Genomic DNA, 8,112 nt, shown 5'->3' with positions numbered 1-8,112 from the left:
GCTCACTGAAAGGAGACCTGCAGCTGAACTCATATAGGCAGTAGCTGTGGTGATGGATATTTCTTCATCACAGCTGATGGACGTGATACGTGGGCTGTCTGTCTTAGGTCTACTTGCATACTCCCTTACGGTGGTAAGAAGAGTACCACGGAGATGAGGAGGTGATGCACACTTAAGCAAATGGGGATGATCAATCAGGTCCAGTTGTGGAAGATTGCAGACGAACCATGTTAGATTCCTGTCGCATTTCAGTTTGTTGTACCCTATTAACATGACGAATTTTACAAGCAAGATCTTGCGATTGATACTAGTGATTCTATTTCCTCCTAGGTTTGCGATCGTCAAAGCTTTAGGCTGCAGAAGGGCTTCAACGGGCACAGAACGAAGGCTGTTGTGCGACATGCGCAGCACGGAAAGGACGGGTAGGCCACGAAATGCATACCCGGATACGGTTGATAGCCCATTGCCGTCGAGGCGTAAGACTTCCATTTTTTCAAGTCCGATAAAGCTGTCTGGTCCTGGGGATAAACAAATGCAGCAGAATAAACGAACAGTGCCGAAATTATTCATAAGGCTGCACCAAGTAATTTTTATGGATGACGTCCTTTGAAGACCCTAAATCTAATGCGAGAGCGCGAAAAAAAAACAAGAAGGGCCGAAAAAAACAAGATGCCTAGATTTGAAATATGATAGTCGACGACACATGTTAGGACACAAATTAAATGAGAGAACACAGTGTAGCAACTAACAATTATTTCATTCATCATGAAAACAGCAATAATTTGAATGAATCAGTTGAGGTTGAACAGCAGTTGTTGTCCTGTCCTGTTTCTTTTCATATCTCATTGATTTGCGGCACTGTCGTAACTCTTTGGTCATAGTTACAGGAAGCGGAATTTCTTGTTTTTTTTTCTGGGAACTGACCAAAATCAATGCGCGCGCGGACGTCATCCATAAAAATTACTTGGTGTAGCCTAACAAAGGAAAAATAATCACAGAGGGCAAATGTACACGGTGTAGACTGGTGCAAAAAAACAAACTTCTGACCAAAATTGACCATACAATTTCAACAGCAAACCGACGTTCACGGGTCAATGTAAAGTATCACCTGAACCAGAATGTGAATTGAATTAACCTTGTGACTTTACAGCATGTACACGTAAATATACATTTTTATTCCACTTACCTAGACTGGAAATGCGATTGTAATCGAGGTAGAGACTTTTCACCGATGATAAACCTTGAAAAGCCCCGGGTTGGATCACGGAAACATTAGATCTCTTAATCCCCAGAAATAGAACATTTGAACCGTTGGGGAAAGACCGTTCTAGGATTATAGAAGAACGAAGATGCTTGATTAAGATTGAGCAAGTGTCTTCGTCAAAGCCAGTTGGCATGGTGTCAAGACAAACAGGACATTTGTACGTTCCTCCACATCCAGCCCAGCTGCACGGTGAACCTTTGCTATTCTCATCCGGGCATTGACAGTGAAGCGCCTCTTTGCTGACCCAATCTACTACAGGTTCCTCCGTCATGTAACAGTTGTTTGGGCAGCTTAGCGCTTCTACCGGGACAAAACATTGATAAGGGTAAAGCAGAAGAAACAAGACCAGCGCCTTGTTTCGCAGCATCTTCCCGACTAATCATGATATAAGCCTCGAGAGTAAAATATGTCCTCATTCTATGGACACCACAAATATATTAAATGTTTTATGCACAAGGAAGTTGCCTATGGGGCTTCATGTAACTTATATCCCTAAAGGAGAATTTGCTGTTCTCAAAGTTGCGTTCTGTGTGTAGCCTTTAGGTATGTGTAGCCTTTAGGTAAACCAAACGTCTTATAACGTTGTGTGTGTGTGTTTGTGTGTGTGTGTGTGTGTGTGTATGTGTGTGCACGTGTTTGTTTATGTATGTATGTACACATACAAAACACACACACACACACACACAACGTTATAAGACGTTTGGTTGTTGGAATGCAACTTACATTGTTTGATTCACCGTTCTTCAACTGCTGTCCAGACATTTTACGTTGTTGATACAGCGAGTAGCATACAGAAATTTGTGAATTGCGCATTTCTACTGAGAGACATATTTGCCCAACTAAGCCACTTTGCAGTATCATGCACCCCCCACCCCCCCAAATTCCACACACATAGGCACACTGTCACGGTACCATATTGGCCATGGCTGCCGAACGTTACATATATAGGTACACATTTTCTTCTGGATAATGTAGAAATTACACAAGTAACTTGTTACATGTTTATATCATTTCCAACAACATCGACCAACACAAGGACCAATCAGAATAAATCGACGTTACATTTGACAGGTTACATTATTTCATTCCCCATTTCTCAACAGCTGTCCATATATTCTACGTTATTTACTTACACAGCAAGTACCGGACAAAAATTACACCATTCTTAATTGTGAATAGCACATCTTAGACGAGAGGAGAGTTTCTCCACATAAGAAAACCACTTTACTGAATGAAAAAAAAGTTGCTTGTGAAGGTTTCTTTCATGATATGATGAGTCTGGTGTGTTACTATGACTATATGACGTCCGCTAGACGAAAGCAACAGCAATGGACGATGTTAATCTCCTTCTGGGTTCATGCATGTTTATATTCACGTCATTTCCAACATCACCAAACAACGAGATGACTAGTCACAAATACTGCAAGTCGACGTCTAATCTATGTATAGTCTAATCAAGTCGACGTCTAATACAGGTTACATTATCTGATTCAATATACTTCAGCAGCTGTCTATACATTGTACATTATTTACACAGAGAAAACTATCCATAGCATTTTTAATCGTGGATAGCATTTCAACTGAGAGGTGTGTTCTCACAACGCTTTACAGTATCAAGGTTTCCCACACACTGCAGTATGAATAAAATTTATCTGTGAAGGTTTTCGGATAATAAGTCTGTGGTGTAACCATGACAACATGACGTCCGTTTCACAAAAGGAACAGCTATGAATAATGTTGACATTTCCTTGCGTATATGTACAACCTCGATCAACACAGGGTCTAGTCATAATTACATTTCGTGCAACCGAAGGACGAAGTTGGATCATTGGAATACAAATCATAGTTTTTGTTTACCATTATTCAACAGCTGTCAATACATTCTACGTTATTCAGACAACAGAGAATACCGGCGTGTAGAACCGGCATCCTTAAAATCCTGAACAGCACATTTCAACTGAGAGGCGTATTCTACGAACCAAGTCACTTTGCAGTCCCCCCCCCCCCCTTCTACACATATACGCACACGCTACGAACCAAGTCACTTTACAGTATCAAGCCCCCCCCGTGCAGAATGAAAACAAAAATTGTGAAGGTTTTTTGATGATAAGTCTGTCGTGTTGCCATGACAACATGACGTCAGCTTCAAGAAAGCAACATCAATGAATAAGACATGATTTCCCTCTGGATATACTCATTTATATTCATGTCTTTTCTAAGAACACAAGGACCAACACAAAGACTACTCAGAAATACTTTTTGTGCAACTATAAGATGGAGTTTGATTGACAAAACAAAAGTTGTTATTCAATTTCTCGTACAATTACATCAACCTCCGTGCTGTGGAATAAGTCTTTTGTCCAGGCTAGGTGAAAAATAGCATGATAAGACAATAAAAAGAATACAAATGTTGGAATTCTTTGACTGGATAGAAGACTACAAATATGCAAAATAGAGAATGGTTCAAGTGGGTGGTGTTGCACACCTGGTGCCTTAAGCTTGCTCTCTGTGTTGGTTTCTCCCGCATGTATATTACTAGACACTCCTTAACGCTGAAGCTATCAAGTAGATAGATCTCCCCTGTTTCGATTTCATTTTTTGTCCCGAATCATGGAAATTGTAGTCATTTCTTTGATGATATTTGATAAGATCACAAACTTTGCCATCTGATATATACTGAGTCTCTATATAGCTGTTTATATGGAGGTTCAATGTCCATCTTTATATGACACTGAACGTGCGCATGTCTTACTCTCAATCTGGGTGTGGTAAAACAAGACCTGGGATGCGCCGTGCTTCTCTGAACTAGGGTACGTGCGCTGCGTTTCTACACGAGCTTGCTGTGAGTCACTCTGGTGTAGCATTTTTCTCATGCTCAAACTCTTATCTGGTTTCTCCATTCAATATGAAGCACTGTTATCACTTGATGCATTATCTCCTACACCTCTATCTTCCATATTGACTTTGCATCACTCTCTATTGGCGGTGACCGACCATCTGGTTGGCTGGATTGCCCTGAATGTCAATCGCAGGCCCCTGCACCCGACTAAAGCTCTATCCCAGGGATTTCCTCGTATTCCTCTGCAGATGGCTCGACATCCGGTACTAGGTCTTGGTTGTAGATGACGGACACATCGGCAAAGGTAACTGCATATGGTTGAATTATATTGGCTTTAGGCGCCTGGTCAGAAGCAGTGGTGGCGGGTATTTCAGGAGGTATGTTTCCGTTTGCTGCTTCCAGGTCTTGGTTGTAGATGACGGACACATCGGCAAAGGTAACTGCATATGGTTGAATTATATTGGCTTTAGGCGCCTGGTCAGCAACAGTGGTGGCGGGTATTTCAGGAGGTAGGTTTCCATTAGATGCTTCCAGGTCTTGATTGTAGATGACGGACACATCAGTAAAGGTAACTGCATATGGTTGAATTATGTTGTCTTTTATAGATGCCTGATCAGCAACAGTGGCGGCGTGTGTTTCGGGAGGTAGGCTTCCGTTAGATGCTTGCAGCTCGACTGAGTCATTCTGTGAGTAGCCAACAGCGTACGGCTCTATGGTATGGTCTCCAACTGTTTCAGGAGGAGCTTGTCTGCCATTGGGTACATCATTGTTACATGCGTGTCCTGTACAATGGCAGCAAAGAGAAATGACCACAGCTGATACTACAACACCGAGGAAAGGCAGGATAACAGCAGTAAAGATGCGCAATAAGTGGACATTGTCGTCATTGAGATTGATGGTCGGGTTTCCTGCGAGAAGAATGATGTCTTCTATGATCTCAGTTGTCTTCTCGGGGGCTGTCGTGTTGTTTGCGTATGGAGTCTCGCTGTAGTATTCATCCGGGGTGTTGTATGTTGTACTGTCGGTGTAGTGCGTTTGTATGTCGTTCACGCGGGTAACGGTGTCTTGGTACAGATGCTTGTTGAAAACTCTAAGGCCTGGTACGACCATGTCGGCAGTCGTGGTGGACATTTCTTCACATGTAGCAGACTCAGTCTCCTGTTGTGACCCAGCCCCGCTATTCAGGCAGACATCTTTCCTCATAGTGGCCAGAAAGGTTGCACTGAGATCAGGAGGGGATGCACACTCCAGTGTCTTGCGAAACGCAATGTGGTCGAGTCGTGACAGGTTGCAGATGAACCAAGTAAGGTTCTTGTCGCATTTAAATGGATTAAACAGCAGCATGAGGTTAATGCGCTGGTTTTGATTCAGACACATCACACGACTGTCGACAGTAGTGATAAAATTTGTTTGTATGTTTGCTACTGTCAGTGCTTTAGGTTGTAGCAAGGCTTGAATGGGTACAGACCTCAGGTGGTTATCTGACAGCCGCAGCATGGCCAGGGTGGGCAGCCCACGGAATGCATACTGGGATATGATGGAAATCCCATTCTTTTGGAGGTACAAATATTCCATGTTGTCCAGCCCGCGAAAGACATCGGGCCCTACAGATGAGCAAAGGAGTGCACATATTTGGATGAACTATTTATAAATGGCATAAGAACAAGAAACAATACGAAATGTTATCGTAATATAGCATGCATAGTTAAGTTGACCTATTTCGAGATGATTGTTTCTAATGGCTGGCACGTATTACCATGGTAACCGCCAATAAAAGAAAATTACCATGTACCAGCCTCGTCCAAAAAGGACCACACCACCTCTATGCTTCTGTAACTGTTATTTGTAACGAATTTTGCATGTCCAGCTATCTTAATGATACCAGTCCCTTGCCTTTAACACTCGATTTAAGAAATACTACTACAAAGCATAAAAAATGATAAACCGTTCACCATCACAGATAAACTATCATGCTAAAAATGATAAAATTTAAACCGTTTTCTGTTTGTTATTTCAGCCATTACAACGATTTTATTCATTTCAAGCAAGCATTCCAACATGTTCCACCTTTTACAAATTTAGAGCAACAAATTACATGTACAGTGAGGTATCGTATTCTGTTGCAGATAAAGATTTTTAAGCAGAGAGTGTAAAATGATATTTGAACCTACCAAGGCTAGAGATGCGATTGTCATCAAGATATAGTCTTCCCACCATCGATAGACCCCGGAAAGCCTCCGGCTGTATTTCAGAGACGTTGGACTTTTGAATCTTCAAGAGAGTAACGTGTGAAAAGTTCTGGAAAGACCGTTCCAGGACTGAAGAAGAGCGGAGATGCTTGATGAAGATTGATTGAGTCTCCTTATCAAAATCAGTCGGGATGGTGTCGAGACAAACAGGAAAGTTGTACGTTCCTCCGTATCCAACCCAGCTGCAGGGTGAACCATTTCCATCCTCATCCGGGCAGTGACAGTGAAGTCCCTCTGTGCTGGACCATCCAACTACATGTTTGTCTGTCATGTAACAGTTGTTTGGACAGCCGAGAGGCGCGGCTAGTACAAATGGTAGATGACTGAAAATCAGAAGTAACAAGACCGGCGCCTTGTTTCGTAGCATCTTACAAACTGCTATGTGCGTAGGTGTCAATACAGATGCACTGTGTGTGTAGCTTCATACATATTCTATATTCTATGAGACACGTGCATTGACTTTATGATGGGTAAATGTAAATGTCGAGGTCGCGTCACATACTATACAGAGAGACAGAGGTTAAGAGAGAGAATACTGGAGAAAAGAGGCAAAGAGAGACAGACAGAAAGGAAAACTAACGCAGACACACACACACACACACACACACACACTAACACTAACACATGTACATATACACAAACGCAGGCGTACACACAGATACAGACAGACACACATACAGAGAGACAGAAAAAAAACAGACATAAAGGTAGGCAGACAGGCAGAGACATAGAAGGGCATAGATACAAAACCAAAAGAATCATAAAACAAAATATGGAATCAGATTTTGATTCAGGGATGGCTAAGATTCCTCGGCTTTGAAAGAAACGCATGCCTGGATTCTTTTGATAACTAACACATAGTGGAAATGTAGTAAAAGATGTCCGGTTCAGCGGGATAGGCAAGGACCAAATGATTTCGCAAGCCGATAGATTGGCTTCAGACAATATTTTGAAATGCCTCATTATGAATTGTAAGAAGGATTGAAAATGCATCCCAGCTAAGTTCTATGAATGCTGACAACGTTGCAATTGTTAAGAAGGTGTAAAACAAACGATGGACTCCGAAACCTTGTTTTATAAAAGTACCGTCAATTCATGGAATTCTTCGTTGCAAAAAACCCTACCTACATGTACAAGTAGGCCATCAAGACATGTTTTTTCCGAACATCAAATTGTCTGTGCTGCTGGGCATGTTTGTACATTCACTAGTTATAAGTACATACGCCAAGGGCGAAAAATGCAGACGGAAACGAGTTTTCTAGGGACACGTGTTATGCAGTCACATTGCCGACGTGCCTCACTGGCCAAGAGAGTGATAGACAGAGATAGATAGATGGATAGAGAGAGATTGTCGTATTCTGTGTAATTGTAATGTTAGTGGTCCGCAACATCAGCTTGTCTGCCTGGCGTTCCACTGTGTATTGTATTGTTGCAATTTTGAATAAAGAATAAAGATAGAGAGAGATAATGAGCTGGGCGGAGAGAAGCAGGGACATACATATGCAATAAAGGTAACTTTCATGGAACAAGATAACTTTCGTGGCTTGTAATTTTTTTAGATGCCTTGGTCAATGTTGCCTGGCAGCAAGTAACTACTTGACAATTGTCCTGACTTGCTTGATGAGTGAGTCTTCCATTGTTCAGAAGACGGCATATTGCTAGTTGTAATTTCTTTTGGAAAATTTCCCGCCGCTTGGAATCCATTCATAAATTCAATCTAATGTCGTACAAGCAGTGATGGGAAACATTTAACTTTTGAC

Source organism: Branchiostoma lanceolatum, chromosome 10 (assembly GCF_035083965.1).
Source record: "Branchiostoma lanceolatum isolate klBraLanc5 chromosome 10, klBraLanc5.hap2, whole genome shotgun sequence".
NCBI lineage: Eukaryota > Metazoa > Chordata > Leptocardii > Amphioxiformes > Branchiostomatidae > Branchiostoma > Branchiostoma lanceolatum.
Note: the sequence above shows the minus strand (reverse complement) of the source record.